General features: G+C 44.6%; 1 protein-coding gene and 1 pseudogene across 1 annotated transcript in view; both read right to left on the bottom strand.

Annotated features, from left to right (window-relative positions):
• The window catches only part of RIMKLB (ribosomal modification protein rimK like family member B), a 101397-nt gene extending 90538 nt beyond the window's left edge, over positions 1-10859 (bottom strand). Inside the window, exon 1 of the mRNA XM_054442293.2 lies at positions 10712-10859. The gene's annotated coding sequence lies outside the window, so the exon portion shown is untranslated. The remainder of the gene's footprint in view (positions 1-10711) is intronic.
• Positions 10860-12865: 2006 nt separating this feature from the next.
• LOC129009914 (Fanconi anemia core complex-associated protein 24-like) lies at positions 12866-13858 on the bottom strand (annotated as a pseudogene).
• Between the last annotated feature and the right edge of the window lie 2321 nt (positions 13859-16179).

Here is a 16179-nt window from a genome sequence, read left to right as displayed (position 1 = left end):
TCACTGTCACCCAGGCGGGAGGGCAGTGGCTCCATCTCTACTCCAACCTTTGCCTCCTGGGTTCAAACAATTCTGGTGCCTCACCCTCCGGAGTAGCTGGGATTATAGGCATGCACCACCGCACCTGGCACATTTTTGTATTTTTAGTAGAGATGGGGGTCTCACCATGTTGCCCAGGCTGGTCTTGAACTCCTGACCTCAGTTGATCTGCCTGCCTTGACCTCCCAAAGTGCTGGGATTACAGTCGTGAGCCACTGCGCCCAACCCCTACAAAAACCAAAAACTTTTTAAAAAAAAATTTGGCCAAGTGTGGTGGCACATGCCTATAGTCCCAGCTGCTTGGAAGATTGAGGCAGGAGGATTGCTTGAGCCCAGGAGTTCTAGGCTGCAGTGAAGCATGATCATGCTACTGCACTCATATAGGTTCCCATCTGTCTTATTGTTTCCCAGAACTTTTCTGGGTAACCGGGACAGACAACTTAGATACTTGCTTAATAAATGGTAAATGTAGACTTAGGCATGAGGATCACACCATAGAAATACTTGAAACACATAGTTACATCACTGTCCCCAGTCTCATAATAAATCTATCGTATCTTAGAACACAGAGTGTTCTAACCCTACTGGGTTTGGATTATCTTCTTTTTTTGTTTTGTTTTGTTTTTTGAGACGGACTCTTGCTCTGTCGCCAGGCTGGAGTAGAATGGTGCAATCTTGGCTCACTGCAACCTCTGCCTCCTGGGTTCAAGTGATTCTCCTGCCTCAGCCTCCCAAGTAGCCAGGATTACAGGCATGCACCACCACACCCAGCTAATTTTTGTATTTTTAGTAGAGAGGGGGTTTCACCATGTTGGCCGGGATGGTCTCCATCTCTTGACCTCATGATCCACCTGCGTTGGCCTTCCAAAGTGTTAAGATTACAGGCGTGAGCCACTGCCCCTGGCCTGGAGTATCTTCTTTTTACAGATGAGCAAACGGAGACACAGTGAGGTTAAGTAACTTGTCCAAAGTCACTCAGCTAGCAAAATAGCAGAGCCAAGATTTGAATCCAAGTAGCAAAGTACATGCTCTTAACTGCTTTGTCAAACACTTTTTGTAATCCCTCCGAAGACTATAAAAAGGATTGTCTGCAGTTTCCCCCCACTTCTTAGTAAAGTTTTACTTAGATATCAATGCCTGCTGTTTGGGTTCATGCTTCAGTAGCATTTACTAATATGTGAAAAATAATGGTACATACATTATAATAATTTGCCACAAAGGACCTAAGAATCCATTAACTGAGCATCACCTCTAAAGATTCAACAAAAAATTGTTACTAACACATACATGATTCTTCAAATATGTATGGATTGTGTTTTGATAAAGTATAACTCCATTTAAGTCATAAATGGATTTTCTACAGTCATAGAAGCTTTTTATCAATTATGCTTTTTCTTGAACTTCAGGCATGAAAAAATGACTGTATTGTAGGTAACTGTAAAATGTTTTGAGGTTTAAAAAGGGACCCACTGACATGCTGGGACAAAGAGGGTTTAGCAGAAAATCCTGAGTTTAGTGGAGAAAACATGGCTTATTGCCTAATAGAGTGGCCAAAAGTAGGTCAGAGTCCCTGACAGTCACAGCTGGTAAGGAGTGATGTCACTAGAGAAATGGGGATGGGGGAGGTGGAATTTAAGGTGGGGAGGTAGAGAGACCCTTTGAGGGCGCAGAAGAGGGGGGATTTACAGAGGCAGGTTTTAAGTCAGCCTTTTGTAGGCTAATTGCAGAAACAGCTGAAGCCCCATTTTCTCCTACCTACTATACCCAGCCTGCATTCTCCCAGGCCTCATTCCCCACCTCTGCATCACCACCAGACCCCCTCTGCTGGAGACAAAGACACCGGAGAAAGGAATGGGGAGAAAGACAAACCTGAAAAGGAGTGATTTCAACAAAATAGAGAAAGGTGAGGAAAAAGTGAAGGAGACTTTAATCAAATCCAGGGAAACATGACAGAGAGGAAGAAATAACAAAGGAGAGAGGCAGATGGAAAAAAGAGTAGAAAGTACAGGAGGAAAATATAGCTGAATGAAACAAGACAGATTAATGAATGGAGCAAAAGTAGTGTTAGAAATATAATTTCTATTAATTATTTTGGTTTAAAATATTAATTGAGCAAAATGCTGAGAAAGAGAGATTGTAATGGTTGCAATTTGAAGTCAAAATATATAGTTACAATGTTTTGGCAACAAAGCAAAACTAGGCTGCTCCCAAGGAGGATGTCTCTTTTCAGCCCACATTCAGTCTAAAAGTTATGCTGTCCTTGTGTTTACCAAATCTGGAAGAAAATCTCATGACTGAGTTAAATATCTTATTCCAGGTATAGGTAGCCCCTGTTAAATTTTGCTAATAAAGTAATAACAATAGATCTTTAGAATGTGGAGATAAGGTGTATCTTATTATCCCTGTTTTGAAATATGTCATGCAGGGCCGGGTGCAGTGGCTCACGCCTATAATCCCAGTACTTCGGAGGCTGAGGCAGGCAGATCAGCTGAGGTCAGGAGTTCGAGACCAGTCTGGCCAACATGGCGAAACCCTGTCTCTACTAAAAATAGAAAAAATTAGTTGGGTGTGGTGTCGGGCACGTGTAATCCCAGCTACTTGGGAGGCTGAGACAGGAGAATCTCTTGAACCCAAGAGGCCGAGGCTGCAGTGAGCCGAGATCGTGCCACTGCACTCCAGCCTGGGCAACAGAGCAAGACTCCACCTCAGAAAAAAAAAAAAAAGAGAAAGAAATATGTCATGCACTTCACACATTGTTTTAATCACAAACACAAAATTCTCTAATCCTGTTCAATTAATCCCTGGATCAAAACTTTCATTATGCTCAACAGCCCTCCTTTAACAACAAGTTTTTTTAAATTATATAAAAACGGTAATGCTTATTTCTGGATAATTGTTAAGGTTTAAATATCCTCTGGTATAACCAAAATATACCTGTAATATACATTATTTCAAGATAAACCATCCAGAAAGAAATTAGGGAGACTAAGAAGTATGTCACTGGAGTACCAGGAGAACTAAAAGTATACAGCGCCTATATCTAAAAGAATGTGTTGTTTTTCTTTCCGCTCTTCTTTAAAATTTTCCTTTCTAAGAAAATAATTTCTATTATTTATCTTCTGTTTTCTCATTCCCCTTTCCCTTAATCTCCCTTTTCTTGTCTCTTATTGTAACAGCTTCTGTTTCCCTCTCATGTTGCCCCCATATTTTCTTCTAAATTCTGACTTTGTTGTGTCTTGGCTTAATCTGCCAGACTTCCACTAAACTTTCAGAGCTGGAATCAGAACAGTGCATTTGGCAAAAAGCCACACATACCACACAACCACAAACAAGCACTCTGGCTGCAAGATCTTTTCAACAATCCACTCCCGATTCTTGCAGTCAGCAATTCACACAGGTTCATCCAGGATCTGAAATAAGCGACACATACATTCTCATACATTTCACATGCACATGGATTCTGCAGTCAGCTCACAAAGACACAATGTCTGCAGAAAGGTCTTGCAGCATACACAGGCAGTGCATTCTCCACCCCTTTCATAAGCTCTTCCTGAATGGCTGTTTCTTCTAGACACCTCCTCCCCTCATGCTGCCTGGCAATGACTCCTCTCCTTTTCCTGCAGTTCTCCAAGTCCTAACTGCAGTGCCATCCATCACTCTGCCAACAGATCCTCAGGCAAAGCAATTGTTTCTTGAAGCTCGTCCCGGTCCCCTGCTTTTTTTTTTTTTTTTTTTTTTTTCTTCCTGACTTGGAACTTGCTCTAGCAAAAGGACTGTCAGAACAGAATCTCCTTCTGGAACACAATAATGTAGGCTGGTCCGCAGTACCCTGACTCCCTAATTTGTTCCTACAGATTTTAATTTTGACATGGATGGCTTAGGGAGAAAGCAGAAAGGAAGGGAAAAAGAGAAGAAAACAGAAAGGAAGAAAGGAAGGAGGGGAGCCCTGGTAGAAATTTCATTTTGTCCAGGGCAACTTGGGGACTTACAAAGGACAGATGAGAGAGCAGAGGCGGAGAGAGGAAATGGAGCAAGAAGTGTGAAAATAAAAGGAGAAACAAAGAAAAGAGGAAAAAGTATGAAAAATAAGTTGTAACATTTCTCTGGAGCTTTTTGTTTCGGAAGTGACCACAGAAGGAGGATGGAGATATTAAGAATAAGTTAACAGGAGAAACAGTAATGAAGAGGAAAATCCTTTGATGAGGTTGTACATTTTGAAATGTCCTAAAAAGACAAATCATCATCACAAATATCTGCCACAAGGGAGATTTAAACTCCTAATTTGAAAGTACTCATGATGCTTAGAGAGGAGACACATTTGAATTTTACTTACATTATTTGCCCAAATATTACAGTATCTGAGACACATACTAAAAAAATTATATTTTGTTTATCTGAAATTCACAGTAAATGGATCATCCTGTGTTTATCTGGCAATCATGCCCTCAGGGGATTCAAGTACATTCTCAAATTTGAGAAATACTGGTATAAAGTAAGAAAGCCTGGATTTAGTGAGATCATCTGAATCAGAATCACTTGAAGGTGGTTGCCAAGTACGTATTCTTACCCCACCACAGACACACCAAATTGAAATCCTTAGAGAAAGGGCTGAAGATTCTTCATTTTGTTATACATTGATGATTCTGATGCACTAAAGTTCATAACCGCTGATTTCTCCATAATTCCTCTGTGGAGCCCTCTCCAAATCTGCATAGGATTGAACACTGCATCTATATATATGCAGCTGTCTATATAGCATTAACTTTTTAAAAGTCAATGGAGGCCGGGTGTGGTGGCTCACACCTGTAATCCCAGCACTTTGGGAGGCCTAGGCGGGCGGATCACGAGGTCAGGAGATCGACACCGTCCTGGCTAACGCGGTGAAACCCCGTCTCTACTAAAAATACAAAAAAAAATTAGCCGGGCGTGGTGGCGAGGGCTCCCGTAGTCCCAGCTACTTGCGAGGCTGAGGCAGGAGAATGGCATGAATCCGGGAGGCGGAGCTTGCAGTGAGCCGAGATCGCGCAACTGCACTCCAACCTGGGCGACAGAGCGAGACTCCGTCTCAAAAACAAAACAAAAGAAAACCCTGAATTGAAAAGAAAAGAAAAGAAAAAACAAAATAGCTGGTCATGGTGTCACGCCTCTGTGGTGAGGAGGCGGAGGTGGGAGAATCGCTTGAGCCTGGAAGGCGAAGGTTGCAGAGATCGGGCTACTGCACTCCACCCTGGGTGACAGAGTGAGACTCCGTCTCCAAAAAGGAAAGGAAAGGAGAGGAGTAGGAGAGGAGAGGAGAGGAGGGGAGGGGAGGGAAGGGGGAGAGGGCTCGGTGGCTCACACCTGTAATGTAATCCCAGCACTATGGGAGGGCAAGGTGGGTGGATCAGTGGATCAGCTGAGGTCAGGAGTTCGAGAGCAGCCTAGCCAACATGGTGAAACCCTGTCTCTACTGAAAACACAAAAATTAGTCCGAGCGTGGTGGCTCATGCCTGTAATCCCAGCACTTTGGAAGACCGAGGTGGGCGGATCACAAGGTCAAGAGTTCGAGACCATCCAGGCCAATATGGTGAAACCCTATCTCTATTAAAAATACAAAAATTAGCCGGGCATGGTGGTGGGCGCTTGTAGTCCCAGCTACTCGGGAGGCTGAGGCAGGAGAATCGCTGGAACCTGGGAGGTGGAGGTTGCAGTGAGCCGAGATTGCCCCACTACACTCCAGCCTGGGAGACAGAGCGAGACTCTGTCTCAACAAAGAATAAAAAATAGCTGGGCGTGGTGGCACACACCTGTAGTCCCAGCTACTTGGGAAGCTGAGGCAAGAGAATCACTTGAACCGGAAGGCGGAGGTTGCAGTGAGCCGAGATTTCGTCACTGCACTCCAGCCTGGGCGCGAGATTGCATCTCAAAAAAAAAAAAAAAGTAAGACGGCTGGGCGCGGTGGCTCACGCCTGTAATCCCAGCACTTTGGGAGGCCGAGGCGGGTGGATCATGAGGTCAGGAGATCGAGACCATCCTGGCTAACTCAGTGAAACCCCGTCTCTACTAAAAATACAAAAAATTAGCCGGGCGAGGTGGCGGGCGCCTGTAGTCCCAGCTACTCGGGAGGCTGAGGTAGGAGAATGGCCTGAACCCGGGAGGCGGAGCTTGCAGTGAGCCGAGGTGGCACCACTGCACTCCAGCCGGGGCGACAGAGTGAGACCCCGTCTCAAAAAAAAAAAAAAGTAAGAAATGAAAGAGCAGGCATCACTGCAAATCCTATGGATATTAAAATATCTGTCATAAATATAGATGTAAAAATCCTCAAAATATTAGCAAACTGAATGCAACAATTTAATAAAAAGAATGATATACCACAACCAAGGCAGACTCAATATTTGAAAAATAAATTAATGCAATCCATCGCATCAACAGACTAAAGAAATATCACATGATCATACCAATAGATGCTGAAAGAGCATTTGACAAAATCCAACACCCATTCATGATCAAACAAAACAAAACAACAACAACAAAAAAAAACTCTCAGAATTTTGAAATGAAGTATGGGATAAAAATAAAAACTCTCCGAAGCCTGAAAATAAAGAGGAACTTCCTCAACTGCTTAAAGAACATCTACAAAGAAACTACAGCTAACATCATGTTGGTGAGAAAGTTGAAGCTTTCCCACTAAGATAAAGGAGCAAGGCAAGCATGTTTTCTTTTATCACTTTTCAATACTGAAAGTTCTAGCTAGTGCAACAAGACATGAAAAGGAAATAAAACGTGTACAGATTGAGAAGGAAGAAATAAAACTTTGTTCGCAGATGACATGATTGCCTATATAAAAAATCTAAGAATTTACAAAAAAGCTCCTGAAACTAATAAGCAATTCTAGCACAATTGCAGGATAAAAGGTTTATATACAAAAATTAATTGCTTTCCTATATATCAGTGATGAGCAAGTGTAATTTGAAATAAAAAACACAGGCTGGGTGTGGTTGGTCACGCCTGTAATCCCACCACTTTGGAAGGCCGAGGTGAGCAGACTGCCTGAGCTCAGGAGTTCAAGACTAGCCTAGACAACGTGGTGAAACCCCGTCTCTACAAAATATACAAAAAAAATTAGCTGGGCATGGTGGCATGCACGTGTAGTCCCAGCTACTTAGGAGACCAAGGCGAGAGAATCACTTGAACCCAGGAGACTTGAACCTGGGAGGTTGCAGTGAGCCGAGATTGTGCCACTGCCCTCCAGCCTGGGCGACAGGGTGAGACTCTGTCTCAAAAAAAAAAAAGTGTTGGAACAATTGGACATTTACATGAAAAAAAAAAAGAATCTAGACAATAGACACAGACCTTACACACTTCACAAAAATTTACTCAAAATGGATCACAGACGTATATGCAAAATGCAAAAGATACCACTCCTAAAAGATAACATAGGAGTAAATTTAGGCCGGGCGTGATGGCTCACGCCTGTAATCCCAACACTTTGGGAGGCGGGGGTGGGTGGATCACTGGAGCTCAGGAATTCCAGATCACCCTGGCCAACATAGTGAAAGCCCAGCTCTACTAAAAATACAAAAATTAGCTGGGTGTGGTGGTGTGTGCCTGTAGTCACAGTTACTCGGGAGGGTGAGGCAGGAGAATTGTTTGAACCTGAGAGGTGGAGGTTGCAGTGAGCTGAGATCATGCCACCACACTCTAGCCTGGGCGGCATGAGCGAGACTCTGTCTCAAACAAACAAACAAAAAAAACCCCAAAATCACAAGCATCTACTTTGCTAAAGAGAATGTCAAGAGAATGAGAAGACAAGCCAGACTGGGAACAAATATTTTCAAAAGACACTTCTGGAAAAGGCATATTATTCAAAATAATACAAGAACACTTAAAAACAACAATTTAACCTAAATTTTTAAAATGGGCAAAATATCTGAACAGAAACCACATCAAAGATATACAGATGGCAAACGGGCATATGGAAAGGTGCTGCACATTATGTTATTGGGGGCATAAAAATTAAAACATAAGATACCACCATGCCCCTATTAGATTGGCCAAAATTCAGAACACGGACACCACCAAATGCTGGGGAGGCTGTGAAGCAACAGAAACTCTCATTCATTGCTGGTAGAATATAAAATGGGACAGCCACTTTGGAAGACAGATTGGTGGTTTCTTACAAAACTAAACATACTCTTACCATATGATCCAGCAATCATACTCCTTGGTATTCATCCATAGGAGAGGAAACTTAGAGCCCACACAAAAACCTGCACATGAATGTTTATAGCAGCTTTATTCACAATTGCCAAAACTTGTGGGCAATCAAGACGTCCTTCAGTAGATGAAGGAATAAATAAACTGTGGTATATTCAGACAATGGGATATTAATCAGCAATAAAAAGAAATGACCTATAAGGCCTCCAAAAGACATAAAGGAACCTTAAGAGCATATTACTAAATGGAAGAAGTCAAATCTGAAAAGTCCACGTACTGTATGATTCTAACTATACGACATTCTGGAAAAACACAAAACTATGGAGATGTTAAAAAGATCAGCAGTTGCAGGCCGGGCGCGGTAGCTCAAGCCTATAATCCCAGCACTTTGGGAGGCTGAGGCCGGCGGATCACCTGAGGTCAGAGTAAGACACCAGCCTGACCAACATGGAGAAACCTCGTTTCTTTTTTTTTAATTAATTAATTAATTTATTTTTTGAGGTGGAATCTCGCTCCCTCCCCCAGGCCGGAGTGCAGTGGCGCGATCTCGGCTCACTGCAAGCTCCGCCTCCCGGGTTCACGCCGTTCTCCTGCCTCAGCCTCCCGAGTAGCTGGGACTACAGGCTCCCGCCACCACGCCCGGCTAATTTTTTGTATTTTTAGTAGAGACAGGGTTTCACTGTGTTAACCAGGATGGTCTCGATCTCCTGACCTCGTGATCTGCCCGCCTTGGCCTCCTAAAGTGCTGGGATTACAGGCGTGAGCCACCGCGCCCGGTCTGAGAAACCTCGTTTCTACTAAAAATACAAAATTAGCTGGGGGTGGTGTTGGACTCTGAGTGATGATGTGTCAATGTTGGTTCATCATTTTTAACAAATGTACCACCCTGGGTCAGTGATGTTGATGCTAGAGGAGGACACGTGGGTGAAGGCGAGGAATACATGGGAACTCTACCTGCCTTTCAACTTTGCTGTGAACCTAAAACTTCTTTAAAAATCAAGTCTACGTAAAAGGAAAAACGGGTTTAAGGTGTGGCATGTTTTGCCATGTTGCCCAGGCTGACTCGGCCTCTCAAAGTGCTAGGATTACAGGCGCCTCGCCCGGTCTTTCTCCACCATCTTTGGTTTTTTGTTTGTTTTTTGAGACGGAGTTTCGCTCTTATTGCCCAGGCTGCAGTGCAATGATGAGATCTCGGCTCACCGCAACCTCTGCCTCCTGGGTTCAAGCGATTCTCCTGCAGGCATGCACCACTACGCCCAGCTAATTTGGTATTTTCAGTAGAGAAGGGGTTTCACCTCATGTTGGTCAGGCTGGTGTCCAACTCCCGACCTCAGGTGATCCGCCCGCCTCGGCCTCCCAAAGTGTTGGGATTACAGGCTTGAGCAACCGCGCCTGGCCTTTCTCCACCATCGTAAGCACCTAGTATTACTAATGGAAATGGGTTTGACCCTTTGTTTCTTTATATTTTGGGGAAATAAAAAAATAAGAATCACTTGTTTCTCTTTCCCACTAAATTCTTTTTTTTTTTTTTGAGACGGAGTCTCGCTCTGTCGCCCAGGCTGGAGTGCAGTGGCGTGATCTCGGCTCACTGCAACCTCCGCCTCCCGGGTTCACGCCATTCTCCTGCCTCAGCCTCCCGAGTAGCTGGGACTACAGGCTCCCGCCACCACGCCAGGCTAATTTTTGGTATTTTTAGTAGAGTTAGGGTTTCACCGTGTTAGCCAGGATGGTCTCGATCTCCTGACCTCGTGATCCGCCCGCCTCGGCCTCCCAAAGTGCTGGGATTACAGGCGTGAGCCACCGCGCCCGGCCATTTCCCACTAAATTCTTGACTCCTTGACTGGTTCATTATTTTAAAATATCAGTACTCAACGCAGTGCCTGGCATTGAGAAGGAAACCGACTATAAATGAAGTACAGGTCTTAGTCATTAGGAGCCTTTCATCCTGTCAGGCATAGTTCAATACTCTTGCTACATGAACTGTATTAGCAATCAACTGGAAGTGTAAACCCCTTGGTTTACACTCGACAAGGCTCTGGAGGTTATTTGTTGCCCTCTTGTGTCCCGATTTAGGAACTACAGGCTCTCTTCCCTCCACTTTGAAGAATTCTGATTCCTTTAACTTTATGTGTTTTTTAATGCATGTATTCTAAGAAATACACTTGTTTCTCTAACTCTCACACAGAACACTTTTGACACCAGATGTGCGAGCTTTTTTCCCCACACTGACCGATTCTCCAACACCAGCTGGGTGTCCTACAATCCAACTCAATACTCACACTATCTGCCCGCAGTCAATGTCAGATCCCACAAGTTTAGAGCTGAGTCCCACAAGACCGCTCCCACCCAGATGCCAGTTGAAAGTCCCGGTACTTCCGACTGACCAGCTATAAATTTGGGGGTTCCCATGACCTCCTCCTTGAGTTCCATCATTTGCTAGAATGGCTCACAGAATTCAGGAAAACATATTACTTACCAGTTGATTATGGAAGATGAACAGCCAGGTAAAGAGGTCTGCAAGAGTCCTGAGCACAGGGGCTTCTGTCTCCGAGTTAGAGTGCACCACCCTCCTAGCAAGTGGAGGCAGCCCACCAATCCATAAACCCGGAAGCTCATCAAGACCCACCGTTCATGAGTTTTTATAGAGCTTTATTTCCAGCCCCCTCTCCTGCCTGCTTCCCGAAGGTCAGTGGGTGGGGCTGATAGTTCCAGTCCTCTTATCCCTTGGTCTTTACGTGAGCAGTTTCATCCGGATAGGAGCCACACCTTACGTCATGCATTAACGTAGCACAAGTTCAGGTGTGACTGATGGTTATGCAAGATCAGAGGCTTGTTGTGAATAACAAAAGACACTCTTATCACTCAGGAAATTCCAAGGATTTTAAGATCTCTGTGACAGGAACCAGGCCCAAAGACCAAATGTATTTCTCATTATACCACACTTATTCAACATATATATATATTTTTGTACAATTGTTTGTTTACATTGGCAGCAGCCCTCAAAGCACTGGTATATGAAGACCAGACCTGCCAGACACAGTGGCTCATGTCTGTAATCCTAGTACTTTGGGAGGCCAAGGAGGGTGGGTCGCTTGAGCTCAGGAATTTGAGACCAGCCTAAGAATGGTGTCCATATGCTATGGTGAAACCCCATCTCTACAAAAATTACCTGGGTGTGGTGGTATCGACCTATAGTCCCAGCTACTTGGGAGGCTGAGGTGGGAGGATCATTTGAGCCCAAGATTGTGCCACTGTACTTCTGCCTGGGTGACAAAGTGAGACCCTGTCCCAAAAAAAAAAAAAAAAAAAAGACCAGACCTGAAGAACAGCAGATCTGACCCCAGGAACAAGGGGCTTGTAATATACAATGCTTCATTGTAAGTTTGTTTCCTTTAGATGGATCTTTTAGATCTAGCACACAAAACTTTTTAGAAGACCTTTCCATAATAGATGAAGGTCAAGGTCACACATTAAAATCTGCCCTAATTGGCATTTTGCTGGGAATGAGAGTCCCTAGCTGTCTCAGGAAGATCTCTAGCGACGTTTTTCATCTTAACTGAATGAGGCAGTGCCCTCTGCAGTCCAATAACTTCAATGCCTGAACCCAGACAGTATAGCGGTGTTACAGGAAAGGGGTCCCGATCCAAACCCCCAGAGAGGGTTTTTGGATCTTGCGCAAGAAAGAATTCAGGGTGAGTCCACAGTGCAAAGCAAAAGCAAGTTTATCAAGAAAGTAAAGGAATAAAAGAATGGCTACTCCAAAGACAGAGCGGCCCCGAGGGTGACTGGTTGCCCAATTTTATGGTTATTTCTTGATGCTGTGCTAAATAAGGGGTGGCTGGCTGGGTGCGGTGGCTCACGCCTGTAATCCCAGCACTTTGGGAGGCCGAGGCGGGCGGATCACGAGGTCAGGAGATCGAGACCATCCTGGCTAACACGGTGAAACCCCGTCTCTACTAAAAATACAAAAAAAAATTAGCCGGGCATGGTGGCGGGAGCCTGTAGTCCCAGCTACTTGGGAGGCTGAGGCAGGAGAACGCCGTGAACCCAGGAGGCGGAGCTTGCAGTGAGCCGAGATCGCGCCACTGTACTCCAGCATGGGCATCAGAGTGAGACTGTCTCAAAAAAAAAAAAAATAAGGCGTGGCTTATTTATGCCTTCCCTTTTTTGACATGTACGGTAACTTCCTGATGTTGCTATGGCATTTGTAAACTGTCATGGCGTTGGTGGGAGTGTAGCAGTGAGGACTACCAGAGGTCACTCTCATGTTCATTTTGGTTTTGGTAGGTTTTGGCTGGCTTCTTTACTGCAACCTGTTTTATCAGCAAGGTCTTTACGACCTGTATTTTGTGCTGACCTCCTGTCTCATCCTGTGACTTACAATGCCTTAACCATCTGGGAATGTAGACCAGTAGGTTTCAACCTCATTTACCCAGCTCCTGTTCAAGATGGAGTTGCTCTGCTTCACATACCTGTGACAGCAGGATGACTCGCAGGCTCCACTCAGGCCTCACCTCATCTTCCACTAGTTGCTGTGAGAAGAAATATTTTTCTTGGTTTTTAAATATGAATACAAGACCTTATTGTTCGTGGTCTAAAGGAGAATACATAGTAGATATGAGGCTGTGCATCACTTTGACTGTGTGAAGAAGGCAAGGATTTGCTGTGCTACCTCTTGTCCAAAAAGCTGCTTGAGTTCTCGGGTGAAATCATTACTCAGTTCCTGGGTACTTGGAAACTTCTGAAGCAAAAGGAAGGCTTTAACTTTTCCAACTCCTGGAATCTGCTGCACATTTCAAAGAAGGAATGGGCTGGGCGCAGTAGCTCATGCCTGTAATCCCAGCACTTTGGGAGGCCCACGCGGTCGGATTACTTGAAGTCAGGAGTTCAAGACTAGCCTGGCCAAAATGGTGAAACCTCATCTCTACTAAAAATACAAAAATTAGTCAGGCATGGTGGTGGTGGCGGGTGCCTGTAATCCCAGCTACTCAGGAGGCTGAGGCAGGAGAATCACTTGAACCGAGAGAGGTGGAGGTTGCAGTGAGCCAAGATCATGCCATCACTGCACTCCAGCCTGTTTGACAAAGTGAGACTCCATCTCAAAACAAAAACAAAAACAAAGAATAAATGGCTCAGAAAACAGAGCCCCTTTCTTCCTGAGAAAGGATTTTTCCAGAGCTCTTTGATTTGCTCTTCAACTCACCGGATGGTGAGGCAGGATGCTTCCATCTGACTGGCCATCCCAAGGTCAAGCACAGTGAACTTCTGTATGGCTGGAAAGTATTGTTCACTCATATGAGTTTTTTCAACTAATACAACCCCTTGAAGATTACTGGAATTCCTAACCTGACCAAGCCTCTTTATGTAGTTATTTTCTGGCTACTGAATCAGCTTCAGTGACATAAAGAATGCAGAATCTGCTAAATAGGTAAAAATCTGATGTCAGATCATCCTGAAAAATGAGCTTAATTTTCCTTTACATCCCCTGCACCAGCTGGAATCCATGCCATTTCTCAGTGACCAAAATGAGGGAAATGCAAGACAGAACTTGAACAGTCTCTCCTGAACACAGCCCCGCATTCCAGAAGTTAGGGCCTCTGGCAGGATCTTGTCTGCAGAGCATTCTTTCAAAGACTGAAATTATTTGCCAATGTCTTAGACATAAGAAAGACCACTGGGCGCAGTGGCTCATGCCTGTAATCCCAGCACTTTGGGAGGCCGAGACAGGCGGATCGCCTGAGGTCGGGAGTTCGAGACCAGCCTGACCAACATGGAGAAACCCCGTCTCTATTAAAAACAAAATTAGCAGAGCGTGGTGGTGCATGCCTGTAATCCCAGCTACTCGGGAGGCTGAGGCAGGAGAATCACTTGAACCCGGGAGGCGGAGGATGCGGTGAGCCAAGATCTCACCATTGCACTCCAGCCTGGGCAACGAGAGTGAAAATCCATCTCAAAAAAAAAAGAAAAGAAAAAAAGAAAGACCAGCCAGGCGTGGTGGCTCACGCTTGTAATCCTAGTACTTTGGGAGGCGAGGTGTGAGGATCACTTGAGTCCAAGAGTTCGAGACCAGCCTGGGTAACATAGTGGGACCCTGTCTCTATTTTTAAATTAAAAATATATATATTTAATTTAAAAAAAGAAAAATAAGAAAGACTTCTGAGCTTTTGAAGAACTGCAAGTAATTCAGTATGGCTAAAAAACAAGGGGCAAGGCTGGGTGTGTGAGCATGGTGGTTTACGCCTATAATCCCAGCACTTTGGGAGGCTAAGGTGAGCTGATTGTTGAGACCAGCCTGGGAAACATGGCAAGACCCTGTCTCTACAAAAATAAATAAATAAATAAATAATAAAAATAAATTAGCCAGGCATGGTGGTGCAGGCCTGTAGTCCCAGTTACTTGGGAAGCTGAGGTGGGAGGATCACCTGAGCCCAGGAGGTGGAGGTTCCAGTGAGCCGAGATTGTGCCACTGCACTCCAGCTTGGGTAAGAGTGAGACCCTGCCTCAAAAAAGGAAAAAAAAAAAAAGGGCAAAGATTCTGGGGTGGGTGGGTTGGAGCACTGATGACACAACATAAAAATATTATGAATAGCTGTGTATGTCGTGCTAAGGACTTTCGTCCACATCCTAAGGATAATGAAGAGTCTTTATAGTTTTTAAACCTGGGAATGACTTAATCAGATTAGTGCTAAAGAGATTACTCTGGCTGCTTTGTATCATAAAGATGGGGAAGCATGGATGGGAACTGGAGGGTCACTTAGGACTCTGTTAGAGTAATGACTGAACAGAGCTGAAGCTGTGTGGAAAGAATAGAGGGTGAATGGATTTGAACGATATTAAGGAGGTAGGCTTAATGGGATTTTAGTGATAAAGGGTGTGGTGTATGGGATAAAGGGTGTGGGGTATGTGCTGGGACTCAAGTTAGGCAAAGAGAGAAATTGAGGAAAATGAGGATGATTCACACATATTTCAACTGTGTAACTTAGTAGATCATGGCACCAGTTTAGCTGAGGGTGGGGGTGCACTGTGCAGGAAGATGACAATTCTGTCCCAGACATGTTGAGCTATTAGGGATTTAGCTTGCTCAACATTTATCCCCACTTTTTCCTTGAGCTTTTCCTGTACTACAGGTGGTGGAAAATGAAAAACTACATATTCAAGAGACTCTCCTACAGCTAGAGTTTGAATGTGATTTAGATTCCAGTGACTGTATACCCTGGAATGAGACTTGAATTAAAAACGAAGCTCAGTGAGAAGAGCAGCAAGGAGTGAGCATCTGATTTCTTGGTGTGGACTATAGCACGGCCAGGGTGGCTCTCATGCCCGAGTGGTGACATTCCAATTTTGGAAGGTGGCCCCTAGATGGTGGAGAAGCAATAGAGTCCCTTGGTAGTCACTCCTGGGGGCTCAGAGTAGAGTGTTTCTTTAGCTTTTCCCCTTCCTGAGTCGGCTTTCTGTAATTAAAGCCTGTCTGACTCAAGGTGCCTATGGGATGTTCAAACAATGATGTGCTATTGCATATTCAGACTTAGAGTTGAGGACATAGATATGTAAAAATAAATATAATTTAAAAGCTGTTGGGCTGCATGTGGTCGCTCACACCTCTAATCCCAGCATTTGGGAAGCCGAGGCGGGTGGACCACTTGAGGCCAGGAGTTCAAGACCAGCCTGGCAAACATGGTGAAACTCCGTCTCTACTAAAAATACAAAAATTAGTCAGGTGTGGTGGTGCACACCCGTAATCCTAGCTACTTGGGAGGCTGAGGCAGGAGAATCACTTGAACCCGGGAGGCAGAGATTGCAGTGAGCCGAGATTATGCTACTGCACTCCAGCCTGGGCAACAGATCAAGACTGTCTCAAAAAAAAAAAAAAAAAAAAAGCTGTTGAGGGCTGAGCACAGTGGCTCACTCCTGTAATCCTAGTACTTTGGGAGGCCAAGGCTAGGG

This window comes from Pongo pygmaeus, chromosome 10 (genome assembly GCF_028885625.2).
Source record: "Pongo pygmaeus isolate AG05252 chromosome 10, NHGRI_mPonPyg2-v2.0_pri, whole genome shotgun sequence".
NCBI lineage: Eukaryota > Metazoa > Chordata > Mammalia > Primates > Hominidae > Pongo > Pongo pygmaeus.
The sequence above is the reverse complement of the archived record's forward strand: the minus strand, read 5'-3'. Positions and strand labels throughout refer to the sequence as shown.